General features: G+C 38.6%; 1 long non-coding RNA gene across 1 annotated transcript; it reads right to left on the bottom strand.

Annotated features, from left to right (window-relative positions):
• Window positions 1-381: 381 nt before the first annotated feature.
• LOC128643763 (uncharacterized) lies at window positions 382-19331 on the bottom strand. Its single transcript, XR_008399879.1, has 4 exons — window positions 19264-19331; window positions 15913-15995; window positions 5010-5079; window positions 382-468 (listed from the first exon to the last, which is right to left on the bottom strand). It is a non-coding gene; the product is annotated as an uncharacterized LOC128643763 (long non-coding RNA).
• Window positions 19332-19779: the final 448 nt, after the last annotated feature.

Raw genomic sequence — 19779 nt, 5'->3', positions numbered from 1 at the left:
GTAACTGTAATTTTCAATGTATTTATGTTTTGTTTAGCGACACTTTTTTAAAGCACCACACTTTATGCAAGGTTTTCAGCTTTTAATATGAGCCCTATTTTATTAACAAAGATGATATCAGTTAGCACACTAATTGCCCAGAGTAAGAAGCAAAATAGTCCCTGGGTGTTTGCCTGAGTAACAACAAATTATATTGGATCTTTAAATGGAACAGGTGATAAACATTTAGTTATATATGGTGAGGTTCCAAAGAAAGTTCTATTTATTCAACACCCAGATTTTGTTCCTCCCATTTGATCTAAGCAAAATGATTACAGCTGGGCCTAGAGGTGTAGGAATGATACAACAGTGGTTATCCTATATGCCATGCGGGTAACTGGTACCTGGTAAGCCCTTCCTCATAAAGATAGATAACGAGAGGATCATATGAAGTGATCAGCACGTATAGCCGGACATCAAACTTAAACCCTGTAAGACACAAGAGGCGGAAAGTTACAAATCAACCAAAAAAACCCAGAGCAAATTATAATCCTTAAAAGGTACGTCATTAACCGTTATATACGGTCATTAAATTTTATATACGGTCACTAAATTATATTATGTACTGTTACTAAATAATATTATGTACTGTTACTAAATAATATTATGTACTGTCACTAAATAATGTTATGTACTGTCACTAAATAATATTATGTACTGTCACTAAATAATATTATGTACTGTCACTAAATAATATTATGTACTGTCACTAAATAATATTATGTACAGTTACTAAATAATGTTATGTACTGTCACTAAATAATATTATGTACAGTTACTAAATAATGTTATGTACTGTCACTAAATAATATTATGTACAGTTACTAAATAATGTTATGTACTGTCACTAAATAATATTATGTACTGTCACTAAATAATGTTATGTACTGTCACTAAATAATGTTATGTACTGTCACTAAATAATGTTATGTACTGTTACTAAATAATATTATGTACTGTTACTAAATAATGTTATGTACTGTCACTAAATAATGTTATGTACTGTCACTAAATAATATTATGTACTGTTACTAAATAATATTATGTACTGTCACTAAATAATATTATGTACAGTTACTAAATAATATTATGTACAGTCACTAAATAATATTATGTACTGTCACTAAATAATATTATGTACTGTCACTAAATAATATTATGTGCAGTCACTAAATAATATTATGTGCAGTCACTAAATAATATTATGTACTGTTACTAAATAATGTTATGTACTGTTACTAAATAATATTATGTGCAGTCACTAAATAATATTATGTACTGTCACTAAATAATATTATGTACTGTTACTAAATAATGTTATGTACTGTTACTAAATAATATTATGTGCAGTCACTAAATAATATTATGTACTGTTACTAAATAATGTTATGTACTGTTACTAAATAATATTATGTGCAGTCACTAAATAATGTTATGTACAGTCACTAAATAATATTATGTACTGTTACTAAATAATGTTATGTACTGTTACTAAATAATATTATGTGCAGTCACTAAATAATATTATGTACTGTTACTAAATAATGTTATGTACAGTTACTAAATAATGTTATGTACAGTTACTAAATAATGTTATGTACAGTTACTAAATAATATTATGTACTGTTACTAAATAATATTATGTGCAGTCACTAAATAATATTATGTACTGTTACTAAATAATATTATGTACAGTTACTAAATAATGTTATGTACAGTTACTAAATAATATTATGTACTGTTACTAAATAATATTATGTACTGTTACTAAATAATGTTATGTACAGTCACTAAATAATGTTATGTACAGTCACTAAATAATATTATGTACTGTCACTAAATAATATTATGTACTGTCACTAAATAATATTATGTGCAGTCACTAAATAATATTATGTGCAGTCACTAAATAATATTATGTACTGTTACTAAATAATGTTATGTACTGTTACTAAATAATATTATGTACTGTCACTAAATAATATTATGTACTGTCACTAAATAATATTATGTACTGTCACTAAATAATATTATGTACTGTTACTAAATAATGTTATGTACTGTTACTAAATAATATTATGTACAGTTACTAAATAATGTTATGTACAGTTACTAAATAATATTATGTACTGTTACTAAATAATGTTATGTACAGTTACTAAATAATGTTATGTACAGTCACTAAATAATATTATGTACTGTCACTAAATAATATTATGTACTGTCACTAAATAATATTATGTACAGTCACTAAATAATGTTATGTACTGTCACTAAATAATGTTATGTACTGTCACTAAATAATATTATGTACTGTTACTAAATAATGTTATGTACAGTCACTAAATAATGTTATGTACTGTTACTAAATAATGTTATGTACTGTTACTAAATAATATTATGTACAGTCACTAAATAATGTTATGTACTGTCACTAAATAATGTTATGTACTGTTACTAAATAATATTATGTACTGTCACTAAATAATATTATGTACTGTCACTAAATAATATTATGTACTGTCACTAAATAATATTATGTACAGTCACTAAATAATATTATGTACTGTTACTAAATAATGTTATGTACAGTCACTAAATAATATTATGTACAGTCACTAAATAATATTATGTACTGTTACTAAATAATGTTATGTACAGTCACTAAATAATATTATGTACTGTCACTAAATAATATTATGTACTGTCACTAAATAATATTATGTACTGTTACTAAATAATGTTATGTACAGTCACTAAATAATATTATGTACTGTCACTAAATAATATTATGTACTGTCACTAAATAATATTATGTACTGTTACTAAATAATGTTATGTACTGTTACTAAATAATATTATGTACTGTTACTAAATAATGTTATGTACAGTTACTAAATATTATGTACTGTTACTAAATAATGTTATGTACAGTCACTAAATAATATTATGTACTGTCACTAAATAATATTATGTACTGTCACTAAATAATGTTATGTACTGTCACTAAATAATGTTATGTACTGTCACTAAATAATATTATGTACTGTCACTAAATAATATTATGTACAGTTACTAAATAATATTATGTACTCTTACTAAATAATGTTATGTACAGTCACTAAATAATATTATGTACTGTCACTAAATAATATTATGTACTGTCACTAAATAATGTTATGTACTGTCACTAAATAATATTATGTACTGTTACTAAATAATATTATGTACAGTCACTAAATAATATTATGTACTCTTACTAAATAATGTTATGTACAGTCACTAAATAATATTATGTACTGTCACTAAATAATGTTATGTACTGTCACTAAATAATGTTATGTACAGTTACTAAATAATGTTATGTACAGTTACTAAATAATGTTATGTACTGTCACTAAATAATGTTATGTACTGTCACTAAATAATGTTATGTACAGTTACTAAATAATGTTATGTACAGTTACTAAATAATGTTATGTACAGTTACTAAATAATGTTATGTACTGTCACTAAATAATATTATGTACTGTCACTAAATAATATTATGTACTGTCACTAAATAATATTATGTACTGTCACTAAATAATGTTATGTACTGTCACTAAATAATATTATGTACTGTTACTAAATAATATTATGTACTGTCACTAAATAATGTTATGTACAGTCACTAAATAATATTATGTACTGTCACTAAATAATGTTATGTACTGTCACTAAATAATGTTATGTACAGTTACTAAATAATGTTATGTACTGTCACTAAATAATGTTATGTACTGTCACTAAATAATGTTATGTACTGTCACTAAATAATGTTATGTACTGTCACTAAATAATGTTATGTACAGTCACTAAATAATATTATGTACAGTTACTAAATAATATTATGTACAGTCACTAAATAATGTTATGTACTGTCACTAAATAATATTATGTACTGTCACTAAATAATATTATGTACTGTCACTAAATAATATTATGTACAGTCACTAAATAATGTTATGTACAGTTACTAAATAATGTTATGTACAGTCACTAAATAATGTTATGTACTGTCACTAAATAATATTATGTACTGTCACTAAATAATATTATGTACTGTCACTAAATAATGTTATGTACTGTCACTAAATAATGTTATGTACAGTTACTAAATAATGTTATGTACTGTCACTAAATAATGTTATGTACTGTCACTAAATAATATTATGTACTGTCACTAAATAATATTATGTACAGTCACTAAATAATGTTATGTACTGTCACTAAATAATATTATGTACTGTCACTAAATAATATTATGTACTGTCACTAAATAATGTTATGTACTGTCACTAAATAATATTATGTACTGTCACTAAATAATATTATGTACAGTCACTAAATAATATTATGTACTGTCACTAAATAATGTTATGTACTGTCACTAAATAATATTATGTACTGTCACTAAATAATGTTATGTACTGTCACTAAATAATATTATGTACTGTCACTAAATAATGTTATGTACTGTCACTAAATAATATTATGTACTGTCACTAAATAATATTATGTACTGTCACTAAATAATGTTATGTACAGTCACTAAATAATGTTATGTACTGTCACTAAATAATATTATGTACTGTCACTAAATAATATTATGTACAGTCACTAAATAATATTATGTACAGTTACTAAATAATCTGTCATTAAATAATATATTGTACAGTCGTTAAAGAACATAAGCATATACAAGGTGATGGCGACTTTACATAAATAAAGAAGAGATTTCTTACTGCCCTAGAGGTCAGTCATACACATCAGGATAACAAGCTTCTGTGGGCAAAAAAAACAGCAACTTAACCCGTCTCTAAATGACCCATCAAAAAATGAATTTCTATGCCTATCTCAAGCATAGTGAAGCCCAACATATACAGCCAACCCTTGGGCCACAGCTGTGATGTAATCACATGACATACCATCTATCAGCAGCGGATTACTGACATAACGAGACACCAATGTGTTGTCTTCATGCGTGATCTGAGACGGCTAAAAAGGAGAGCAAATAAAATCATGAGACGGGCGAGACAGCCCAGTATGCAGCAGTGAGAGAGACAGATAAAACAGGTAGGTGAATTTGTATACAGTGTGTGTGTGTGTGCACGTGTATGAAAGTGTAATGTGACACAGCTCAGGGTTACACAGTGAGAGACAATACAATAGGTAGGTGTATTTGTGCACAGTGTGTGTGTGTGTGTGTGTGTGTGTGTGTGTGTGTGTGTGTGTAATGTGACACAGCTCAGGGTTACACAGTGAGAGACAATACAGTAGGTAGGTGTATTTGAGCACAGCGTGTGTGTGTGTGTGTGTGTGTGTGTGTGTAATGTGACACAGCTCAGGGTTACACAGTGAGAGACAATACAGTAGGTAGGTGTATTTGAGCACAGTGTGTGTGTGTGTGTGTGTATGTAATGTGACACAGCTCAGGGTTACACAGTGAGAGACAATACAGTAGGTAGGTGTATTTGTGCACAGTGGGTGTGTGTGTGTGTGTGTGTAATGTGACACAGCTCAGGGTTACACAGTGAGAGACAATACAGTAGGTAGGTGTATTTGTGCACAGTGTGTGTGTGTGTGTGTGTGTAATGTGACACAGCTCAGGGTTACACAGTGAGAGACAATACAGTAGGTAGGTGTATTTGTGCACAGTGTGTGTGTGTGTGTGTAATGTGACACAGCTCAGGGTTACACAGTGAGAGACAATACAATAGGTAGGTGTATTTGTGCACAGTGTGTGTGTGTGTGTGTGTGTGTGTGTGTGTGTGTAATGTGACACAGCTCAGGGTTACACAGTGAGAGACAATACAGTAGGTAGGTGTATTTGTGCACAGTGTGTGTGTGTGTGTAATGTGACACAGCTCAGGGTTACACAGTGAGAGACAATACAGTAGGTAGGTGTATTTGTGCACAGTGTGTGTGTGTGGGTGTGGGTGTGTGTGTAATGTGACACAGTTCAGGGTTACACAGTGAGAGACGATACAGTAGGTAGGTGTATTTGTGCACAGTGTGTGTGTGTGTGTGTGTGTATGTAATGTGACACAGCTCAGGGTTACACAGTGAGAGACAATACAGTAGGTAGGTGTATTTGTGCACAGTGTGTGTGTGTGTGTAATGTGGCACAGCTCAGGGTTACACAGTGAGAGACAATACAGTAGGTAGGTGTATTTGTGCACAGCGTGTGTGTGTGTGTGGGTGTGTGTGTGTGTGTGTGTAATGTGACACAGCTCAGGGTTACACAGTGAGAGACAATACAGTAGGTAGGTGTATTTGTGCACAGCGTGTGTGTGTGTGTGTAATGTGACACAGCTCAGGGTTACACAGTGAGAGACAATACAGTAGGTAGGTGTATTTGTGCACAGTGTGTGTGTGTGTGTGTAATGTGACACAGCTCAGGGTTACACAGTGAGAGACAATACAATAGGTAGGTGTATTTGTGCACAGTGTGTGTGTGTGTGTGTGTGTGTGTGTGTGTGTAATGTGACACAGCTCAGGGTTAAACAGTGAGAGACAATACAGTAGGTAGGTGTATTTGTGCACAGTGTGTGTGTGTGTGTGTGTGTGTGTGTAATGTGACACAGCTCAGGGTTACACAGTGAGAGACAATACAGTAGGTAGGTGTATTTGTGCACAGTGGGTGTGTGTGTGTGTGTGTAATGTGACACAGCTCAGGGTTACACAGTGAGAGACAATACAGTAGGTAGGTGTATTTGTGCACAGTGTGTGTGTGTGTGTGTGTGTGTGTGTGTGTGTAATGTGACACAGCTCAGGGTTACACAGTGAGAGACAATACAGTAGGTAGGTGTATTTGTGCACAGTGTGTGTGTGTGTGTAATGTGACACAGCTCAGGGTTACACAGTGAGAGACAATACAATAGGTAGGTGTATTTGTGCACAGTGTGTGTGTGTTTGTGTGTGTGTGTGTGTGTGTGTATAATGTGACACAGCTCAGGGTTACACAGTGAGAGACAATACAGTAGGTAGGTGTATTTGTGCACAGTGTGTGTGTGTGTGTGTGTGTATGTAATGTGACACAGCTCAGGGTTACACAGTGAGAGACAATACAGTAGGTAGGTGTATTTGTGCACAGTGTGTGTGTGTGTGTGTGTGTGTGTGTGTGTAATGTGACACAGCTCAGGGTTACACAGTGAGAGACAATACAGTAGGTAGGTGTATTTGTGCACAGTGTGTGTGTGTGTGTGTGTGTGTGTGTGTGTGTGTATAATGTGACACAGCTCAGGGTTACACAGTGAGAGACAATACAGTAGGTAGGTGTATTTGTGCACAGTGGGTGTGTGTGTGTGTGTAATGTGACACAGCTCAGGGTTACACAGTGAGAGACAATACAGTAGGTAGGTGTATGTGTGTGTGTGTGTGTGTGTGTGTGTGTGTGTGTGTGTAATGTGACACAGCTCAGGGTTACACAGTGAGAGACAATACAGTAGGTAGGTGTATTTGTGCACAGTGTGTGTGTGTGGGGGTGTGTGTGTGTGTGTGTGTGTGTAATGTGACACAGCTCAGGGTTACACAGTGAGAGACAATACAGTAGGTAGGTGTATTTGTGCACAGTGTGTGTGTGTGTGTGTGTGTGTGTGTAATGTGACACAGCTCAGGGTTACACAGTGAGAGACAATACAATAGGTAGGTGTATTTGAGCTGTGTCACATTACACACACACCCACATACACACACACACACTGTGCACAAATACACCTACCTATTGTATTGTCTCTCACTGTGTAACCCTGAGCTGTGTCACATCACACACACACACACACACACACACACACACACTGTGCACAAATACACCTACCTACTGTATTGTCTCTCACTGTTTAACCCTGAGCTGTGTCACATTACACACACACACACACACACACACACACACACACAATGTGCACAAATACACCTACCTACTGTATTGTCTCTCACTGTGTAACCCTGAGCTGTGTCACATTACATACACACACACACACCGTGCACAAATACACCTACCTACTGTATTGTCTCTCACTGTGAAACCCTGAGCTGTGTCACATTACACACACACACACACACACACAGTGCACAAATACACCTACCTACTGTATCGTCTCTCACTGTGTAACCCTGAGCTGTGTCACATTACACACACACACACTGTGCACAAATACACCTACCTATTGTATTGTCTCTCACTGTGTAACCCTGAGCTGTGTCACATTACACACACACACACTGTGCACAAATACACCTACCTATTGTATTGTCTCTCACTGTGTAACCCTGAGCTGTGTCACATCACACACACACACACACACCGTGCACAAATACACCTACCTACTGTATTGTCTCTCACTGTGTAACCCTGAGCTGTGCCACATTACACACACACACACACTGTGCACAAATACACCTACCTATTGTATTGTCTCTCACTGTGTAACCCTGAGCTGTGTCACATTACACACACACACACACACACTGTGCACAAATACACCTACCTACTGTATTGTCTCTCACTGTGTAACCCTGAGCTGTGTCACATTACACACACACACACACACACACACTGTGCACAAATACACCTACCTACTGTATTGTCTCTCACTGTGTAACCCTGAGCTGTGTCACATTACACACACACACACACACACTGTGCACAAATACACCTACCTATTGTATTGTCTCTCACTGTGTAACCCTGAGCTGTGTCACATTACACACACACACACACTGTGCACAAATACACCTACCTATTGTATTGTCTCTCACTGTGTAACCCTGAGCTGTGTCACATTACACACACACACACTGTGCACAAATACACCTACCTATTGTATTGTCTCTCACTGTGTAACCCTGAACTGTGTCACATTACACACACACACACTGTGCACAAATACACCTACCTACTGTATTGTCTCTCACTGTGTAACCCTGAACTGTGTCACATTACACACACACACACACTGTGCAAAAAACATAATTTATGTAAGAACTTACCTGATAAATTCATTTCTTTCATATTAACAAGAGTCCATGAGCTAGTGACGTATGGGATATACATTCCTACCAGGAGGGGCAAAGTTTCCCAAACCTCAAAATGCCTACAAATACACCCCTCACCACACCCACAAATCAGTTTAACGAATAGCCAAGAAGTGGGGTGATAAGAAAAAAGTGCGAAGCATATAAAATAAGGAATTGGAATAATTGTGCTTTATACAAAAAAATCATAACCACCACAAAAAAGGGTGGGCCTCATGGACTCTTGTTAATATGAAAGAAATGAATTTATCAGGTAAGTTCTTACATAAATTATGTTTTCTTTCATGTAATTAACAAGAGTCCATGAGCTAGTGACGTATGGGATAATGAATACCCAAGATGTGGATCTTTCCACACAAGAGTCACTAGAGAGGGAGGGATAAAATAAAGACAGCCAATTCCTGCTGAAAATAATCCACACCCAAAATAAAGTTTAAGGAAACATAAGCAGAAGATTCAAACCGAAACCACTGCCTGAAGTACCTTTCTACCAAAAACTGCTTCAGAAGAAGAGAATACATCAAAATGGTAGAATTTAGTAAAAGTATGCAAAGAGGACCAAGTCGCTGCTTTGCAAATCTGATCAACTGAAGCTTCATTCCTAAACGCCCAGGAAGTAGAAACTGACCTAGTAGAATGAGCTGTAATCCTCTGAGGCGGAGTTTTACCCGACTCAACATAGGCAAGATGAATTAAAGATTTCAACCAGGATGCCAAAGAAATGGCAGAAGCTTTCTGGCCTTTTCTAGAACCAGAAAAGATGACAAATAGACTAGAAGTCTTTCGGAAAGATTTAGTAGCTTCAACATAATATTTCAAAGCTCTAACAACATCCAAAGAATGTAACGATTTCTCCTTAGAATTCTTAGGATTAGGACATAATGAAGGAACCACGATTTCTCTACTAATGTTGTTGGAAATCACAACCTTAGGTAAAAATTCAAAAGAAGTTCGCAACAACGCCTTATCATGATGAAAAATCAGAAAAGGAGACTCACAAGAAAGAGCAGATAATTCAGAAACTCTTCTGGCAGAAGAGATGGCCAAAAGGAACAAAACTTTCCAAGAAAGCAATTTAATGTCCAATAAATGCATAGGTTCAAACGGAGGAGCTTGAAGAGCTCCCAGAACCAAATTCAAACTCCATGGAGGAGAAATTGACTTAATGACAGGTTTTATACGAACCAAAGCTTGTACAAAACAATGAATATCAGGAAGAATAGCAATCTTTCTGTGAAAAAGAACAGAAAGAGCAGAGATTTGTCCTTTCAAGGAACTTGCGGACAAACCCTTATCTAAACCATCCTGAAGAAATTGTAATATTCTCGGAATTCTAAAAGAATACCAAGAAAAATGATGAGTAAGACACCAAGAAATATAAGTCTTCCAGACTCTATAATATATCTCTCTAGATACAGATTTACGAGCCTGTAACATAGTATCAATCACAGAGTCAGAGAAACCTCTTTAACTAAGAATCAAGCGTTCAATCTCCATACCTTTAAGTTTAAGGATTTCAGATCCGGATGGAAAAAAGGACCTTGCGACAGAAGGTCTGGTCTTAACGGAAGAGTCCATGGTTGGCAAGATGCCATCCGGACAAGATCCGCATACCAAAACCTGTGAGGCCATGCCGGAGCTATTAGCAGAACAAACGAGCATTCCCTCAGAATCTTGGAGATTACTCTTGGAAGAAGAACTAGAGGCGGAAAGATATAGGCAGGATGATACTTCCAAGGAAGTGATAATGCATCCACTGCCTCCGCCCGAGGATCCCGGGATCTGGACAGATACCTGGGAAGTTTCTTGTTTAGATGAGAGGCCATCAGATCTATCTCTGGAAGTCCCCACATTTGAACAATCTGAAGAAATACCTCTGGGTGAAGAGACCATTCGCCCGGATGCAACGTTTGGCGACTGAGATAATCCGCTTCCCAATTGTCTACACCTGGGATATGAACCGCAGAGATTAGACAGGAGCTGGATTCCGCCCAAACCAGAATTCGAGATACTTCTTTCATAGCCAGAGGACTGTGAGTCCCTCCTTGATGATTGATGTATGCCACAGTTGTGACATTGTCTGTCTGAAAACAAATGAACGATTCTCTCTTCAGAAGAGGCCAAAACTGAAGAGCTCTGAAAATTGCACGGAGTTCCAAAATATTGATCGGTAATCTCACCTCCTGAGATTCCCAAACTCCCTGTGCCGTCAGAGATCCCCACACAGCTCCCCAACCTGTGAGACTTGCATCTGTTGAAATTACAGTCCAGGTCGGAAGAACAAAAGAAGCCCCCTGAATTAAACGAAGGGGATCTGTCCACCACGTTAGAGAGTGTCGAACAATCGGTTTTAAAGATATTAATTGAGATATCTTCGTGTAATCCCTGCACCATTGGTTCAGCATACAGAGCTGAAGAGGTCGCATGTGAAAACGAGCAAAGGGGATCGCGTCCGATGCAGCAGTCATAAGACCTAGAATTTCCATGCATAAGGCTACCGAAGGGAATGATTGTGACTGAAGGTTTCGACAAGCTGAAATCAATTTTAGACGTCTCTTGTCTGTTAAAGACAGAGTCATGGACACTGAATCTATCTGGAAACCCAGAAAGGTTACCCTTGTTTGAGGAATCAAAGAACTTTTTGGTAAATTGATCCTCCAACCATGATCTTGAAGAAACAACACAAGTCGATTCGTATGAGATTCTGCTAAATGTAAAGACTGAGCAAGTACCAAGATATCGTCCAAATAAGGAAATACCACAATACCCTGTTCTCTGATTACAGACAGAAGGGCACCGAGAATCTTTGTGAAAATTCTTGGAGCTGTAGCAAGGCCAAACGGTAGAGCCACAAATTGGTAATGCTTGTCTAGAAAAGAGAATCTCAGGAACTGAAAATGATCTGGATGAATCGGAATATGCAGATATGCATCCTGTAAATCTATTGTGGACATATAATTCCCTTGCTGAACAAAAGGCAATATAGTCCTTACAGTTACCATCTTGAACGTTGGTATCCTTACATAACGATTCAATAATTTTAGATCCAGAACTGGTCTGAAGGAATTCTCCTTCTTTGGTACAATGAAGAGATTTGAATAAAACCCCATCCCCTGTTCCGGAACTGGAACTGGCATAATTACTCCAGCCAGCTCTAGATCTGAAACACAATTCAGAAATGCTTGAGCTTTCACTGGATTTACTGGGACACGGGAAAGAAAAAATCTCTTTGCAGGAGGTCTCATCTTGAAACCAATTCTGTACCCTTCTGAAACAATGCTCTGAATCCAAAGATTGTGAACAGAATTGATCCAAATTTCTTTGAAAAAACGTAACCTGCCCCCTACCAGCTGAACTGGAATGAGGGCCGTACCTTCATGTGAACTTAGAAGCAGGCTTTGCCTTTCTAGCAGGCTTGGATTTATTCCAGACTGGAGATGGTTTCCAAACTGAAACTGCTCCTGAGGACGAAGGATCAGGCTTTTGTTCTTTGTTGAAACGAAAGGAACGAAAACGATTGTTAGCCCTGTTTTTACCTTTAGATTTTTTATCCTGTGGTAAAAAAGTTCCTTTCCCACCAGTAACAGTTGAAATAATAGAATCCAACTGAGAACCAAATAATTTGTTTCCCTGGAAAGAAACGGAAAGTAGAGTTGATTTAGAAGCCATATCAGCATTCCAAGTCTTAAGCCATAAAGCTCTTCTGGCTAAGATAGCTAGAGACATAAACCTAACATCAACTCTAATAATATCAAAAATGGCATCACAGATAAAATTATTAGCATGCTGAAGAAGAATAATAATATCATGAGAATCACGATTTGCTACTTGTTGCGCTAGGGTTTCCAACCAAAAAGTTGAAGCTGCAGCAACATCAGCCAATGATATAGCAGGTCTAAGAAGATTACCTGAACACAGATAAGCTTTTCTTAGAAAGGATTCAATTTTTCTATCTAAAGGATCCTTAAACGAGGTACCATCTGACGTAGGAATGGTAGTACGTTTAGCAAGGGTAGAAATAGCCCCATCAACTTTAGGGATTTTGTCCCAAAATTCTAACCTGTCAGGCGGAACAGGATATAATTGCTTAAAACGTTTAGAAGGAGTAAATGAATTTCCCAATTTATCCCATTCTTTGGAAATCACTGCAGAAATAGCATTAGGAACAGGAAAAACTTCTGGAATAACCGCAGGAGCTTTAAAAACCTTATCCAAACGTATAGAATTAGTATCAAGAGGACTAGAATCCTCTATTTCTAAAGCAATTAGTACTTCTTTAAGTAAAGAGCGAATAAATTCCATCTTAAATAAATATGAAGATTTATCAGCATCAATCTCTGAGATAGAATCCTCTGAACCAGAAGAGTCCAAAGAATCAGAATGATGGTGTTCATTTAAAAATTCATCTGTAGAGAGAGAAGATTTAAAAGACTTTTTACGTTTACTAGAAGGAGAAATAACAGACAAAGCCTTCTTTATGGATTCAGAAACAAAATCTCTTATGTTATCAGGAACATTCTGCACCTTAGATGTTGAGGGAACTGCAACAGGCAATGGTACATTACTAAAGGAAATATTATCTGCTTTAACAAGTTTGTCATGACAATTATTACAAACAACAGCTGGAGGAATAGCTACCAAAAATTTACAGCAGATACACTTAGCTTTGGTAGATCCAGCAGGCAGTGATTTTCCTGTAGTATCTTCTGGCTCAGATGCAACATGAGACATCTTGCAATATGTAAGAAAAAAACAACATATAAAGCAAAATAGATCAAATTCCTTATAAGACAGTTTCAGGAATGGGAAAGAATGCCAAATATCAAGCTTCTAGCAACCAGAAGCAAATGAAAAATGAGACTGAAATAATGTGGAGACAAAAGCGACGCCCATATTTTTTAGCGCCAAATAAGACGCCTACATTATTTGGCGCCTAATTGCTTTTGGCGCCAAAAATGACGCCACATCCGGAACGCCGACATTTTTGGCGCAAAATAACGTCAAAAAAATGACGTAACTTCCGGCGACACGTATGACGCCGGAAACGGAAAAGAATTTTTGCGCCAAAAAAGTCCGCGCCAAGAATGACGCAATAAAATGAAGCATTTTCAGCCCCCGCGAGCCTAACAGCCCACAGGGAAAAAAAGTCAAATTTTTGAGGTAAGAAAAATATGATAATTCAATGCATAATCCCAAATATGAAACTGACTGTCTGAAAATAAGGAAAGTTGAACATTCTGAGTCAAGGCAAATAAATGTTTGAATACATATATTTAGAACTTTATAAACAAAGTGCCCAACCATAGCTTAGAGTGTCACAGAAAATAAGATTTACTTACCCCAGGACACTCATCTACATGTTTGTAGAAAGCCAAACCAGTACTGAAACGAGAATCAGTAGAGGTAATGGTAAATATAAGAGTATATCGTCGATCTGAAAAGGGAGGTAAGAGATGAATCTCTACGACCGATAACAGAGAACCTTATGAAATAGACCCCGTAGAAGGAGATCACTGCATTCAACAGGCAATACTCTCCTCACATCCCTCTGACATTCACTGCACGCTGAGAGGAAAACCGGGCTCCAACTTGCTGCGGAGCGCATATCAACGTAGAATCTAGCACAAACTTACTTCACCACCTCCATCGGAGGCAAAGTTTGTAAAACTGATTTGTGGGTGTGGTGAGGGGTGTATTTGTAGGCATTTTGAGGTTTGGGAAACTTTGCCCCTCCTGGTAGGAATGTATATCCCATACGTCACTAGCTCATGGACTCTTGTTAATTACATGAAAGAAATACACCTACCTATTGTATTGTCTCTCACTGTGTAACCCTGAACTGTGTCACATTACACACACACACACACACACAGTGTGCACAAATACACCTACCTGCTGTATTGTTTGTCTCACTGTGTAACCCTGAGCTGTGTCACATTACACACACACACACACACACACTGTGCACAAATACACCTACCTATTGTATTGTCTCTCACTGTGTAACCCTGAGATGTGTCACATTACACACACACACACACACACACACGCTGTGCACAAATACACCTACCTACTCTGTATTGTCTCTCACTGTGTAACCCTGAGATGTGTCACATTACACACACACACACACACACACACACTGTGCACAAATACACCTACCTATTGTATTGTCTCTCACTGTGTAACCCTGAACTGTGTCACATTACACACACACACACACACACACACACACTGTGCACAAATACACCTACCTATTGTATTGTCTCTCACTGTGTAACCCTGAACTGTGTCACATTACACACACACCCACACCCACACACACACACTGTGCACAGAGTTACACAGTGAGACAAACAATACAGCAGGTAGGTGTATTTGTGCACATGTATGAGAGCGTAATGTGACAGCTCAAAGTTACACAGTGAGAGATAATACAGTAGGTAGGTGTATTTGTGCAGCGTTTGTGTGCACGTGTATGAGAGTGTAATGTGACACAGCTCAGGGTTATACAGTGAGATATAATACAGTTGGTAGGTGTATTTGTGCAGCGTTTGTGTGCACGTGTATGAGAGTGTAATGTGACACAGCTCAGGATTACACACTGAGAGACAATACAGTAGGTAGGTGTATTTGTGCACAGTGTGTGTGTATTTGTGCACGTGTATGAGAGTGTAATGTGACACAGCTCAGGGTTACACAGTGAGACAATACAGTAGGTAGGTGTATTTGTGCACAGTGTGTGTGTGTGTGTGTAATGTGACACAGCAGAAACAAACATTATAGATTAGTCACCGAGTTAATGACATAGACTCCACGACCACGAGAAGAAGCAGCCGGCTTAACAATCCACAGACCGCGATCCCTGGAGAATGCAGCTAACAAGGGAGAGAAAGTGACAAGTGTGTATGTAGTTTACCTGCAGGGCAACCCCAGCTCTAGCACACGCTCCCCTCTCAGAAGTACAACCGCAGCTCTAGCACACGCTCCCCTCTCAGAAGTACAACCGCAGCTCTAGCACACGCTCCCCCTCTCAGAAGTACAACCCCAGCTCTAGCACACGCTCCCCTCTCAGAAGTACAACCCCAGCTCTAGCACACACTCCCCTCTCAGAAGTACAACCCCAGCTCTAGCACACGCTCCCCCTCTCAGAAGTACAACCCCAGCTCTAGCACACGCTCCCCTCTCAGAAGTACAACCCCAGCTCTAGCACACACTCCCCTCTCAGAAGTACAACCCCAGCTCTAGCACACGCTCCCCTCTCAGAAGTACAACCGCAGCTCTAGCACACGCTCCCCTCTCAGAAGTACAACCGCAGCTCTAGCACACGCTCCCCCTCTCAGAAGTACAACCCCAGCTCTAGCACACACTCCCCTCTCAGAAGTACAACCCCAGCTCTAGCACACACTCCCCTCTCAGAAGTACAACCCCAGCTCTAGCACACGCTCCCCTCTCAGAAGTACAACCGCAGCTCTAGCACACGCTCCCCTCTCAGAAGTACAACCCCAGCTCTAGCACACGCTCCCCTCTCAGAAGTACAACCGCAGCTCTAGCACACGCTCCCCTCTCAGAAGTACAACCCCAGCTCTAGCACACGCTCCCCCTCTCAGAAGTACAACCCCAGCTCTAGCACACGCTCCCCTCTCAGAAGTACAACCGCAGCTCTAGCACACGCTCCCCTCTCAGAAGTACAACCGCAGCTCTAGCACACGCTCCCCCTCTCAGAAGTACAACCCCAGCTCTAGCACACGCTCCCCTCTCAGAAGTACAACCGCAGCTCTAGCACACGCTCCCCCTCTCAGAAGTACAACCCCAGCTCTAGCACACGCTCCCCCTCTCAGAAGTACAACCCCAGCTCTAGCACACGCTCCCCCTCTCAGAAGTACAACCCCAGCTCTAGCACACGCTGCCCTCTCAGAAGTACAACCCCAGCTCTAGCACACGCTCCCCCTCTCAGAAGTACAACCGCAGCTCTAGCACACGCTGCCCTCTCAGAAGTACAACCCCAGCTCTAGCACACGCTCCCCCTCTCAGAAGTACAACCCCAGCTCTAGCACACGCTGCCCTCTCAGAAGTACAACCCCAGCTCTAGCACACGCTCCCCCTCTCAGAAGTACAACCCCAGCTCTAGCACACGCTCCCCTCTCAGAAGTACAATCCCAGCTCTAGCACACGCTGCCCTCTCAGAAGTACAACCCCAGCTCTAGCACACGCTCCCCTCTCAGAAGTACAACCCCAGCTCTAGCACACGCTCCCCTCTCAGAAGTACAACCCCAGCTCTAGCACACGCTCCCCCTCTCAGAAGTACAACCCCAGCTCTAGCACACGCTGCCCTCTCAGAAGTACAACCCCAGCTCTAGCACACGCTCCCCTCTCAGAAGTACAACCCCAGCTCTAGCACACGCTCCCCTCTCAGAAGTACAACCCCAGCTCTAGCACACGCTCCCCCTCTCAGAAGTACAACCCCAGCTCTAGCACACGCTCCCCTCTCAGAAGTACAACCCCAGCTCTAGCACACGCTCCCCCTCTCAGAAGTACAACCCCAGCTCTAGCACTTACTCCCCCTCTCAGAAGTACAACCCCAGCTCTAGCACACGCTCCCCCTCTCAGAAGTACAACCCCAGCTCTAGCACACGCTCCCCCTCTCAGAAGTACAACCCCAGCTCTAGCACACGCTCCCCTCTCAGAAGTACAACCCCAGCTCTAGCACACGCTCCCCTCTCAGAAGTACAACCCCAGCTCTAGCACACGCTCCCCCTCTCAGAAGTACAACCCCAGCTCTAGCACACGCTCCCCTCTCAGAAGTACAACCCCAGCTCTAGCACACGCTCCCCTCTCAGAAGTACAACCCCAGCTCTAGCACACGCTCCCCTCTCAGAAGTACAACCCCAGCTCTAGCATTTACTCCCCCTCTAAGAATTACAACCCCAGCTTAAAATAAATACACAAATGAACAAACCCCTGAACGGTTACCAGCAGACTGGTTGCCAGTAACAAAGATGGTGGTGATCAGTGGGATGGAAGACAGCTGTTTGGGAGGATTCAGAAAGGGTGGAGGGTGAGGAGTATACACTACAGAAAATAAAAAATAAATGTTGGGAGATAATCCCTGCATTACAGCAAATATTAACCACTTAGCTGTTGGGAATTCCAGAAGTGTAATTAGCGGTCCTCTAATTACTAAAACCAAAGGCAACCCAGAGAAGCTTCAACAACTATTTGTGTTATATATATATATATATATATATATATATTGATTGGAGTAGCCGTGTTAGTCCAGAGATTTAAATATCAAAATAACATTGTGCAATGATACTTTTTTATTGGACTAACTATTCTAAAATATAAAAGGCCAAGTGTGTTTGCCCGAAGCCGTCATGCGCAGTAGAGACTACAACAGACTAACCTGGCATCTAGGATCGACCGGACGGACGTGTGAGAGAGAGAGAAAAAAGAAGAGAGTAAAAAAAAAAAGAGAGTAAAAAAAAAAAGAGAGTAAAAAAAAAAAGAGAGTAAAAAAAAAAAGAGAGTAAAAAAAAAAAGAGAGTAAAAAAAAAAAGAGAGTAAAAAAAAAAAAAGAGTAAAAAAAAAAAAAGAGTAAAAAAAAAAAAAGAGTAAAAAAAAAAAGAGAGTAAAAAAAAGAGTAAAAAAAGAGAGAGAAAAAAAAGAGAGAGAAAAAAAGAGAGAGAAAGAGAGAGAAAGAGAGAGAGAGAAAGAAAGAAAGAAAGAAAGAGAGAGAGAAAGAAAGAGAGAAAGAAAGAAAGAAAAAAATAGAAAAAAAAGAAAGAAAAAAGAAAGAAAAAAAGAGAGAGAGAGAAAGAAAGAAAGAAAGAAAGAAAGAAAGAAAGAGAAAAAAAAGAAAGAAAAAAAGAAAGAAAAAAAAGAAAGAAAAAAAGAAAGAAAAAAAGAGAGAGAAAGAAAGAAAGAGAGAGAAAGAGAGAAGGAAAGAGCGAGAGAGAGCGCAAAATAGAGGGAGGGTGCACAATAGAGAGAGGGTGCAAAATAGTGTGTATTGCGGCTTCTGCGCATTCCTAGAGGGAACAAAGCAAACATAAAAGTTTAATTTTGGCTTTAATGCTCCTGGCTGTGAACACGATCACCATGCAGATAGTCGGTACAGTCGGTCTACTTGCTCACGCTACTTACTACAAAAGTCCTGGTACTCAGAAGGCAGCAGATATGTCTGCGGCAAGAAGTTGAAATGGCGGATCCCGTGTATTTGCTGCATACGTTGCAGATTCCTGTACAAACGGTCCTTCCGGGTCAGCTCATAAGACCTATGCAACAACCATAGTCAGTAACAGGCAAACATCCTCAAGAGACACAGAAACAGGTCATTAATACATGGCAGGGCTGACATTAAAGGGATAGTAAACACCAAAAATGTTATTGTTATAAAAGATAGATAATCCCTTTATTTACCATTCACCAGTTTTGGAGGATAACCAACACTGTTATTTATTTATTATCTATAAAATATTTTACCAGGAAGAGAGAGATTTTTCTCGTTTTCAAGTATGTCCTGTGTACACAAAACATTGCATTGATACAATGGGTACAATAAAATACAAAACAATAATAATACATGATATATGCACAAAAATTTAACATAGAACAGGTAGGAAATATATAATCAACAATGACAGGTGCATTCTGTTTTGA

Source organism: Bombina bombina, unplaced genomic scaffold (genome assembly GCF_027579735.1).
Source record: "Bombina bombina isolate aBomBom1 unplaced genomic scaffold, aBomBom1.pri scaffold_1616, whole genome shotgun sequence".
In the NCBI taxonomy this organism is placed as follows: Eukaryota; Metazoa; Chordata; class Amphibia; order Anura; family Bombinatoridae; genus Bombina; species Bombina bombina.
Note: the sequence above shows the minus strand (reverse complement) of the source record. Positions and strands in the feature narration are given on the sequence as shown.